The sequence below is a fragment of the Oncorhynchus tshawytscha genome, linkage group LG25 (assembly GCF_018296145.1).
Source record: "Oncorhynchus tshawytscha isolate Ot180627B linkage group LG25, Otsh_v2.0, whole genome shotgun sequence".
Lineage (NCBI taxonomy): Eukaryota > Metazoa > Chordata > Actinopteri > Salmoniformes > Salmonidae > Oncorhynchus > Oncorhynchus tshawytscha.
Genome location: NC_056453.1, coordinates 2635897 through 2647906, shown reverse-complemented (window position 1 = coordinate 2647906; position 12010 = coordinate 2635897).

Below are 12010 nucleotides of genomic sequence, written 5' to 3'. Positions count from 1 at the left end.
ATGAAATCAGACAGCATAGTCACAACTTAGACTGAACAAACTGGTCAGATCAACCGTCTGAACAAATCCAATTAATAACCCTACTCAACTGAGCCAGTCAAAACAGATGACGCCCACAACTCTCCCTCTCCAATGGCCACACACCAATTACTATACATTATTCACATTTTCAACCCTCAAAAGCTTCTTATTATACCCCCAATATTTTGCATGCATTTAATTGAAAATCCAAGATGGCGTAGCAGTCAGACGTCTTTGTCTTGTCGTTTCTTCACATATATTTTTTAAAATATTTTTCTTAAACTCAACATACTCTACTGCAATCCACTTCACCCAAATTGGTATGGATCTGTCATTTGATTTAATTTAGAACCAGAACACCCAACAGAAGCTAGCCAGCTAACTAGCTACTAGCTAGTAGTCAGCTAGCCACTGCTAGCGGCTATCAGCTAACCTTGACCCCGGAAAACTCTTGCCAGTATGCACAGCGCGATTCAAACCGGAGCATATCGGACTTCTTTTTCTCCATATCTCAAGATTCCTACCCAAAGCTCTGAACCTTTTCACCTGGATCATCCTAGCTAGCTAGCTGCTGTCCGAGTGGCCACCTCTGGCTAATGTCTCTGTCCTGAAGCAAGCACCAATTAGCCTGGAGCTAGCCTATGCTAGGCCCATCCCCCGGCTAGCTGAAGAGGTCCATCAGCCACTCCTTGGGCTACAATGCCTATTTTGCCAATTGGCCTGAACCCATTTTACTGCCGATATGGAGCCCTGCCAATCCATCACGACTGGACTACCGACGTAATCTGCCCGAGGGGTTTTTTCAACAGGCTCCTCCGTCGTGACGTCCCCTGAACGCCCATCTGCTAGCCTGCTAGCCGCGGCCCGCTAGCTGTCTAGAGCATATCAGACTGTTAGCTGAAGAGGCCCATCGGCCAATTTCTTGGGCCACTATACCTATTTTTCCAATTGGACTGGACCCTTTTACTACACGGAGCCCTGCTGATCCATCACGACTGGTCTGCCGACGTAACTGCACATGGGGGCTACAACAGACTTCTTCTGTCGCAACGACCCTCTATGGCCCCTCTGCTAGCTTGCTAGCCCCGGTCCGCTAGCTGTCTGAATCGCCGTGTCTCCAGCCACCTAGCTAATCACTGTACCCCTATGATCACTCGGCTACGCATGCTGTTTTGGTTAGTGATTGTCTTATTTCACTGTAGAGACTCTAGCCCTGCTCAATATGCCTTAGCTAACCCTTTAGTTCCACCTTCCACATATGCGGTGACCTCACCTGGATTAAATTATGTTTCTAGAGACCATATCTCTCTCATTGTCACTCAATGCCTAGGTTTACCTCCACTGTATTCCACTGTATTCACATCCTACCATACTTTTGTCTGAACATTATGCCTTCTACCGTGCCCAGAAACCTGCTCCTTTTACTCTCTGTTCCCGAACGTACTAGACGACCAGTTCTAAAAGACTTTAGCCGTACCCTTATCCTACTCCGCCTCTGTTCCTCTGGTGATGTAGAAGTTAATCCAGGCTCCACTCCCATTCCTCAGGTGCTCTCATTTGTTGACTTCTGTAACTGTAAAATCCTTGGTTTCATGCATGTTAATATTAGAAGCCTCCTCCCTAAGTTTGTTGTATTCACTGCTTTAGCACAACCTGGATGTCCTAGCCGTGTCTGAATCCTGGCTTAGGAAGACTACCAAAAACCCTGAAATTTCCATCCCGAACTATAAAATTGTCCGACAAGATAGAACTCCCAAAGGGGGCGGAGTTGCAATCTACTGTAGAGATAGGTAGAGATAGGTTTAAGGTTTATTAAGACTGCAGAGTTCTGTCATACTATCCAGGTCTGTGCCCAAACAATTTGAGCTTCTACTGTTAAAAATCCACATTTCCAGAAACAAGTCTCTCACCGTTTCCGCCTGCTATAGACCCCCTTCTGCCCCGAACTGTGCCCTGGACACCATATGTGAATTGATTGCCCCCCATCTATCTTCAGAGTTCGTACTGTTAGGTGACCGAAACTGGAACATGCTTAACAACCCGGCCATCCTACAATCTAAGCTTGATTCCCTCAATCTTACACAAATTATCAATGAACCTACCAGGTACAACCCCAAATCCGTAAACACAGGCACACTCATAGATATCATCCTAACCAACCTGCCCTCCAAATACACCTCTGCTGTCTTTAACCAGGATCTCAGAGATCACTGCCTCATTGCCTGCGTCCGTAATGAGTCTGCTGTCAAACGACCACCCCTCATCACTGTCAAACTCTCTTTTTAATCGATCTGGCCCGGGTATCCTGGAAGGATATTGACCTCATCCCGTCAGTAGAGGGTGCCTGGTTATTCTTTAAAAGTGCTTTCCTCACCATCTTAAATAAGCATGCCCCATTCAAAACATGTAGAACCAGAGACAGATATAGCCCTTGGTTCATTCCAGACCTTGACCAGCACAAAAACATCCTGTGGCGTACTGCATTAGCATCGAATAGTCCCCGCGATAAGCAACTTTTTAGGGAAGTTAGGAACCAATATACACAGGCAGATAGGAAAGCAAAGGCTAGCTTTTTCAAACAGAAATGTGCATCCTGTAGAACAAACTCCAAAAAGTTCTGGGACACTGTAAAGTCCATGGAGAATAAGAGCGCCTCCTCCCAGCTGCCCACTGCACTGAGGCTAGGAAACACTGTCACCACCGATAAATCTATGATAATTGAGAATTTCAAGAAGCATTTCTCTACGGCTGGCCATGCTTTCCACCTGGCTAACCCTACCCTGGTCAACAGCCCTGCAGCCACTACAGCAACTTGCCCAAGCCTCTCCCATTTATCCTTCACCCAAATCCAGATTGCTGATATTCTAAAAGAGCTGCAAAATCTGGACCCCTACAAATCAGCCGGGCTAGACAATCTGGACCCTCTCTTTCTAAAATGATCCGGGGAAATTGTTGCAACCCCTATTAATAGCCTGTTCAACCTCTCTTTTGTATCGTCTGAGATGCCCAAAGAATGGAAAGGGGGAGGCACTCTAGACCCAAACTGCTACAGATCTATATCTATCCTACACTGCCTTTCTAAGGTCTTCGAAAGCCAAGTCAACAAACAGATCACCGACCATTTAGAATCCCCCTGTGCCTTCTCCGCTATGCAATCTGGTTTCCGAGCTGGTCATGGGTGCACCTTAGCCACGCTCAAGGTCCTTAACGATATCATAACCGCCATCTATAAGAGCCAATACTGTGCATTTGTTTTCATCGACCTGGCCAAGGCTTTCGACTCTGTCAATCACCACATTCTTATCAGCAGACTCAACAGCGTTGGTTTCTCAAATGATTGCCTCGGCTGGTTCACCAACTACTTATCAGACAGAGTTCAGTGTGTCAAATCGGACGGCCTGTTGTCCGGACCTCTGGCAGTCTCTATGATGGTGCCACAGGGTTCAATTCTTGGGCCGACTCTCTTCTCTGTATACATCAATGATGTGGCTCTTGCTGATGGTAATTCTCTGATCCACCTCTACGCGGACGACACCATTCTGTATACTTCTGGCCCTTCTTTGGACACTGTGTTAACTAACCTCCAGACGAGCTTCAATGCCATACTACTCTCCTTCTGTGGCCTCCAACTGCTCTTAAATGCATGCTAAATGCATGCTCTTCAACCGATCGCTACCCGCACCTGCCCGCACCTGCCCGCCCGTCCAGCATCACTACTCTGGATGGTTCCGACAACTACAAATACCTGGGTGTCTGGTTAGACTGTAAACTCTCCTTCCAGGCTCACATTAAGCATCTCCAATCCAAAATTTAATCTAGAATCGGCTTCATATTTCGCAACAAAGCATCCTTCACTCATGCTGCCAAACATACTCTCTTAAAACTGACTATCCTATGTTGTGGCAGAATCAGAATTCTTTAGGTAACATTGATAAATAAGATGTTTTATCAATTTTCATAAGTACGCTTATGTGGGAAGGTTACTTGGGCCCCAGAGAGGGGAGAGGTCAGGCTTGTCTTCTTATGGGAATGTGTCAGTAACTATTCCTAAACCATGTGAAGGGATGTGGTGTGATTAATGGGGAACCAGTTAGTTGGCTCCACAATGTCTGTGTGCCATTCACTTTTTGATGGGAGTATCTAGAATTGACAATTGATATGCCATTGGATGAGGTAATGTTTCGGTACTATGTTGTACCAAGAACGAGAAGTAGAACCTCGTTTAAGAGAGGAAACTGAACAATAATTTATAGCTAATGCTGTCTGGCCATGGGATACTCCTCTCTCAAGTAAAGTCTTTGTGTAATGTTCCTAAGACCTGTGGTTTGTCATGTCGACTAGGGGATGGATCTTTGCTATAAAGGATCTCAGTTGCCATTATGTTGACACTCTCAGAGAATTCATTTATAGACACTGAATTGATCTGAGAGTCACAGGGCTATGGTGAAGCTCATATAATTAAAGATGGACTTTATGATAACTCTGACTTGTGTTAGGTTTGCTCTCTCATGATTTGGTAATACAGGAAATTTCCACGACACCTAGCAATCCTTGGCTTTGGCAATGTCATCTATAAAATAGCCTCCAACACTCTACTCAACAAACTGGATTCAGTCTATCACAGTGCCATCCGTTTTGTCACCAAAGCCCCATATACTACCCACCACTGCGACCTGTATGCTCTCGTTGGCTGGCCCTCACAACATATTCGTCGTCAAACCCACTGCCTCCAGATCATCTATAAGCCTTTGCTAGGTAAAACCCCGCCTTATCTCAGCTCACTGGTCACCATAGCGTCCTCCAGCAGGTATATTTCACTGGACACCCCCAAAGCCAATTCCTAGTTTGGTCGCCTTTCCTTCCAGTTCTCTGCTGCCAATGACTGGAACGAACTGCAAAAATCACTTAAGCTGGAGACTCCTATCTCCCTCACTAACTTTAAGCACCAGCTGTCAGAGCAGCTCACATATCACTGCACCTGTACATAGCCCATCTGTAAATAGTCCATCCAACTACCTCATCCCCATACTGTTGTTTATTTTGCTCCTTTGCACCCCAGTATCTCTACTTGCACATTCATCTTCTGCACAGACATCACTCCAGTGTTTAATTGCTATATTGTAATTATTTCGCCACTATGGCCTATTTATTGCCTTACCTCCCTCATCCTACCTCATTTGCACACACTGTATATATACTTTTTCTATTGTATTATTGACTGTATATTTGTTTATTCCATGTGTAACTCTGTGTTGTTTGTGTCGCACTGCTTTGGTTTATCTTGGCCGGGTCACAGTTGTAAATGAGAACTTGTTCTCAACTGGCCTACCTGGTTAAATAAAGGTGAAATAAAAAATAAAATTGAACTCAAAAGCTCCCAATATTTCTTTGGTTCGTCAAATTAGGAGAGACCTACTCTGAGACCTACCTCTGAAAACAGGTTCCTAGAGCACACAGCCATGCAATCTCCATAGACAAACATTGGCATTAGAATGGCCTTACTGAAGCGCTCAGTGACTTTCAACATGGCACCGTCATAGGATGCCACCTTTCCAACAAGTCAGTTTGTCAAATTCAAGGTCCATACAGAAATGGTTTGTCGAGATCGGTGTGGAAGAATTTGACCGGCCTGCACAGTTGCCTCTGTAATTCCCAGGAAATCTTTGGCCACGAGTACCACCACATCTATGCTTGCAGACTTTTTCTGATCGCTTACATTCATCACACAACACATGAACTCCAAGAAGTCAACCCTGTTCACCGTCAACAATTATTTTATGACCGCACACTAATGGTCACATTTCGTGGAGACCCCAGTTTGTGTTACTCCCTCACCTCCCGCTTCCATTGGAGGCCCAATTTCCTCACAGGTTCTGTACTTTGAACTCTCCGTGCTGCTGCAGCATATGTTACCTTGTTTGTGATCTAATACCTCTGTACCTGCTTCCTGCTTCCTGCTTCTGTGCTATACATCCCTCGAGCGCAGCACTATGTTGTCTGCCGCAGTTACAGCACCTTGCTTTGGGCTCCACCCCACACTTGTTCCTCTGAAATTCAGATCCACAAGCGCTTTTTAGATGCGCAAATGCATATTCCACGGTTGTAAATGTTAGGGATTTCTGAACATTTGCTCACCAATAATTCTACATTTATCCAATTGGAGTTTTATTTGTGAGCTATGTTGAATACATTTACAGATTATGGATTTCTTTGATTTATGTTGAATATTTGTAAGATATTATTACCTCTTTACAGATTATGGTTTTATTTACAAAATATTTTAATATATTCACAGATCATAGTTTTATTTGTGAGTTATGTTGAATATACGCACGGATCGTGGTAGACACAGAATAAAGAAACAAATCTCACTCCATACCAGAGTCCCTGTGGTCCAAGGTGGATGAGCAGGTTTCAACCAGCTTGAAACTTGCTTCACCGTAGAAAACATTTCAAGAAACATGTATACATTGAGAAACATCTGGAAACATTGTAACATTGTAATATTGATAAAGCTCTTTACTTCTTTAAATGAAATGAATATATACATACATGACTGACTGACCCCTTCTAATGTGACTATCCCCATTGCTTCTCCCTCTTTTCCCCCTGCCCTGCTACAAAGTTTCTCCCTGCAGGCAGCCACTGAGTCTAAGGTGCTAAAGGAGCTCCTGAAACTTGACCCCAAAAACCATCTGGGTCAGATGGTTTAGACCCTTTCTTGGGTTGCTACCAATATCATCACCAAGCCTATCTCCAAACTGTTTAACCTGTCTCTCCTCTCTGGGGAGATCCTATTGCTTGGAAGGCAGTTTGTCCTTTATTTAAAGGGGGAGATCAAGCTGATCCTAACTGCCGTAGGCCTATTTCTATTTGGCCCTGATTATCAAAAGTGTTGAAAAAACTTGTCAATAATCAACTGAATGGCTTTCTTGATGTCTATAGTATTCTCTCTGGTATGCAATCTGGTTTGCGCTCAGGTTATGGATGAGTCACTGCAACCTTAAAGGTCCTCAATGATGTCGCCATTGCCCTTGATTCTAAGCAATGTTGTGCTGCTATTTTTATTGACTTCGCCAAAGCTTTTGATACGGTAGACCATTCAAATCAAATCACATTTTACTGGTCATACACATGGTTAGCAGATGTTACTGTGAGTGTAGCGAAATGCTTATGCTTCTAGATCCAACAGTGCAGCAGCATCTAACAGGTAATATCTAACAATTCCACAACAAAACCTAACATCTGACAAATTCCACAACAAAACCTAATAAACACAATCTAATGAAGGAATGGGATAAGAATATAAAAATATAAAATATATGGATGAGCAGTGACAGAGTGGCTAGGATGCAATAGATAATAAAGAATAGATAGTGAAGGATACAGTATACATTATATACATATGAGATGAGTAATGTGAGATATGTAAACATTCTTAAAGTGACATTATTAAAGTGACTAGTGTTCCATTTATTAAAGTGGCCAATGATATCAAGTATGTAGGTTGACAGCCGCCTCTCTGTGCTAGTGATGGCTGTTTAACAATCTGATGGCTTTGAGCTGTTTTTCAATCTCTCTGTCCCAGCTTTGATGCACCTGTACTGACCTCACCTTCTGGATGGAAGCGGGGTGAACATGCAGTGGCTCAGGTGGTTATTGTCCTTGATTATCTTTTTTGCCTTCCTGTGACATTGGGTGTTGTAGGTGTCCTGGAGGGCAGGTAGTTTTCCCCCGGTGATACGTTATGCAGACTGCACCACCCTCTGGAGAGCCTTGCAGTTGTGGGCGGTGCAGTGCCGTACCAGGTGATACAGCCCGACAGGATGCTCTCAATTGTGCACGTGTAGAAGTTAGTGAGGGTTTTCGGTGACAAACCAACTTTTTTCAGCCTCCTGAGGTTGAAGAGGTTCTTCACTACACTGTCTGTGTGTGTGGACCATTTCAGTTTGTCGGTAATGTGTACACGGAGAAACTTTAAACTTGACACATTCTCCACTGCTGTCCCGTCGATGTGGATAACGGCGTGCTCCGTTTGCAGTTTCCTGAAGTCCACAATCATCTCTTTTGTTTTTGCTGACATTGAGTGAGAGGTTATTTTCCTGACACCACACTCCCAGGGCCCTCACCTCCTCCCTGTAGAATGTCTCGTCATTGTTGGTAATCAAGCCTACCACTGTTGTGTTGTTTGCTAACTTGATGATTGAATTGAAGTCGTGCATGGCCACGCATTCGTGGGTGAACAGGGAGTACAGGAGGGGGCTGAGAATGCACCCTTGTGGGGCACCAGTGTTGAGGATTAGCTGAGTGAAGATGTTGTTTCCTACCTTCACCACCTAGGGGCGGCCTGTCAGGAAGTTCAGGACCCCGTTACACACATATTGACATTTTGATTTTGTCGACTTTGTTAACAAGGGACTGGACATTAGCGAGTAATATACTTGTATGCAGTGGGTGGTGTGCGCGCATCCGAAGCCTCACTAGAAGACCGCTCTGGCACCCTCTCCTCCGGCGGTGTTGTTTTGGGTCGGCCTTTGGCATCAGTTCAAAGGCCCTGTGAGGTGCAGACAAAGGATCCCCTTTGGGAAAGTCATATTCCTGGTTGTAGTGCTGGTTGTGCTGGTAAGTTGACATCTCTCTGATATACAACCGAGTGGAACTATTGTATGTAATAACACTTAAGGTTTCCTGGGCTAACAATGTAAGAAATAATACATTTAAAAATATATACTGCACAGAATCCTAAGGACTAGAAGCGAAGCTGCCATCTCTAAAGACGCCATCGGCTGGCTAAGGAGTATTGGTGTCTCTGAGGGGTCTTTGGCCTGGTTTGCTAACTACCTCACTCAAAGAGTGCAAGTGTATAAAGTCAGAAAATCTGCTGTCTCAGCCACTGCCTGTCACCAGGGGAGTACCCCAAGGCTCAATCCTAGGCACAACACTCTTCTCAATTTACATCAACAACATAGCTCATGCAGTAGGAAGCTTTCTCATCCATTTATATGCAGATGATACAGTCTTATACTCAGCTGGCCCCTCCCTGGATTTTGTGTTAAATGATCTACAACAAAGCTTTCTAGTGTCCAACAAGCTTTCTCTACCCTTAACCCTGTTCTGAACACCTCCAAAACAAAGGTCATGTGGTTTGGTAAGAAGAATGCCCCTCTCCCCACAGGTGTGATTACTACCTCTGAGGGTTAGAGCTTGAGGTAGTCACCTTATACAAGTACTTGAGAGTATGGCTAGATGGTACACTGTCCTTCTTTCAGCACATATCAAAGCTGCAGGCTAAAGTTAAATCTAGACTTGCTTTCCTCTATCGTAATCGCTCTTCTTTCACCCCTGCTGCCAAACTAACCCTGATTCAGATGACCATTCTACCCATGCTAGATTACGGAGACATAATTTATAGATCAGCAGGTAAGGGTGCTCTCAAGCGGTTAGATGTTCTTTACCATTCAGCCATCAGATTTTCCACCAATGCTCCTTATAGGACACATCACTGCACTCTATACTCCTCTGTAAACTGGTCATCTCTGTATACCCGTCACAAGACCCACTGGTTGATGCTTATTATTAAAACCCTCTTAGGTCTCACACCCCCTTATCTGAGATATCTACTGCAGCCCTCATCCTCCACATACAACACCTGTTCTGCCAGTCACATTCTGTTAAAGGTCCCCAAATGACACACATCCCTGGTTCGTTCCTCTTTTCAGTTCGCTGCAGCTAGTGACTGGAACAAGCTGCAACAAACACTCAAACTGGACAGTTTTATATCAATCTCTTCATTGAGACTCAATCATGGACACTCTTACTTGACAGTTGTCGCTGCTTTGCGTGATGTATTGTTGTCTCTACCTTCTTGCCCTTTGTGCTGTTGTCTGTGCCCAATAAAGTGTGTACCTTGTGTTGCTACCATGCTGTGTTGTCATGTGTTGCTGCCTTGCTATGTTGTCTTGGGTCTATATGTAATGTAGTGTTGTCTCTCGCCGTGATGTGTGTTTTGTCATGTATATATATATATATATATATATACTGCTCAAAAAAAAGAAAGGGGACACTAAAATAACACATCCTAGATCTGAATGAATGAAATATTCTTATTAAATACTTTTTTCTTTACATAGTTGAATGTGCTGACAACAAAATCACACAAATTATCAATGGAAATTAAATGTATCAACCCATGGAGGTCTGGATTTGGAGTCACACTCAAAATTAAAGTGGAAAACCACACTGCAGGCTGATCCAACTTTGATGTAATGTCCTTAAAACAAGTCAAAATGAGGCTCTGTAGTGTGTGTGGCCTCCACGTTCCTGTATGACCTCCCTACAACGCCTAGGCATGCTCCTGATGAGGTGGCGGATGGTCTCCTGAGGGATCTCCTCCCAGACCTGGACTAAAGCATCTGCCAACTCCTGGACAGTCTGTGGTGCAAAATGGCGTTGGTGGATGGAGCGAGACATGATGTCCCAGATGTGCTCAATTGGATTCAGGTCTGGGGAACGGGCGGGCCAGTCCATAGCATCAATGCCTTCCTCTTGCAGGAACTGCTGACACACTCCAGCCACATGAGGTCTAGCATCGTCTTGCATTAGGAGGAACCCAGGGCCAACCGCACCAGCATATGGTCTCACAAGGGGTACCGATCTCATCTCGGTACCTAATGGCAGTCAGGCTACCTCTGGCGAGCACATGGAGGGCTGTGCGGCCCCCCAAAGAAATGCCACCCCACACCATGACTGACCCACTGCCAAACCGGTCATGCTGGAGGATGTTGCAGGCAGCAGAACGTTCTCCACGGCATCTCCGACTCTGTCACGTCTGTCACATGTGCTCAGTGTGAACCTGCTTTCATCTGTGAAGAGCACAGGGCGCCAGTGGCGAATTTGCCAATCTTGGTGTTCTCTGGCAAATGCCAAACGTCCTGCATGGTGTTGGGCTGTAAGCACAACCCCCACCTGTGGACGTCGGGCCCTCATACCACCCTCATGGAGACTTTCTGACCGTTTGAGCAGACACATGCACATTTGTGGCCTGCTGGAGGTCATTTTGCAGGGCTCTGGCAGTGCTCCTCCTGCTCCTCCTTACACAAAGGCGGAGGTAGCGGTCCTGCTGCTGGGTTGTTGCCCTCCTACGGCCTCCTCCATGTCTCCTGATGTACTGGCCTGTCTCCTGGTAGCGCCTCCATGCTCTGGACACTACACTGACAAACACAGCAAACCTTCTTGTCACAGCTCGCATTGATGTGCCATCCAGGATGAGCTACACTACCTGAGCCACTTGTGTGGGTTGTCGACTCCGTCTCATGCTACCACTAGAGTGAAAGCACCGCCAGCATCCAAAAGTGACCAAAACATCAGCCAGGAAGCATAGGAACTGAGAAGTGGTCTGTGGTCATCACCTGCAGAACCACTCCTTTATTGGGGGTGTCTTGCTATAATTGCCTATAATTTCCATCTGTTGTCTATTCCATTTGCACAACAGCATGTGCAATTTATTGTCAATCAGTGTTGCTTCCTAAGTGGACAGTTTGATTTCACAGAAGTGTGATTGACTTGGAGTTACATTGTGTTTAAGTGTTCCCTTTATTTTTTTGAGCAGTATATACATATTTTTTTATATTTTTTTTATTTTCTTATCCTCCGTCCCCGCAGGATGCCTTTTGGTAGGCGTCATTGTGAACAAGAATTTGTTCTTAACTGACTGGCCTAGTTAAATACAGATTACATTATATATATATATATATATATATATATATATATATATATTTTTTTTTTAAAGGTTAAGCTAGATCTTTGTGTGTGACAGAGAGACCTAGCCTATCATCACATTAATTTCAAAGAATAATACGATGCCAAAAAAGACTGCCCTTGTGAAAGTACAATTCATAAATCAACTAATTAATTCACAAAATGAAACAATTTTGTGACTTCTATCACCAGAAGGCGAACTGCATGTGCAATGATGATTGCCCTGAGAGAA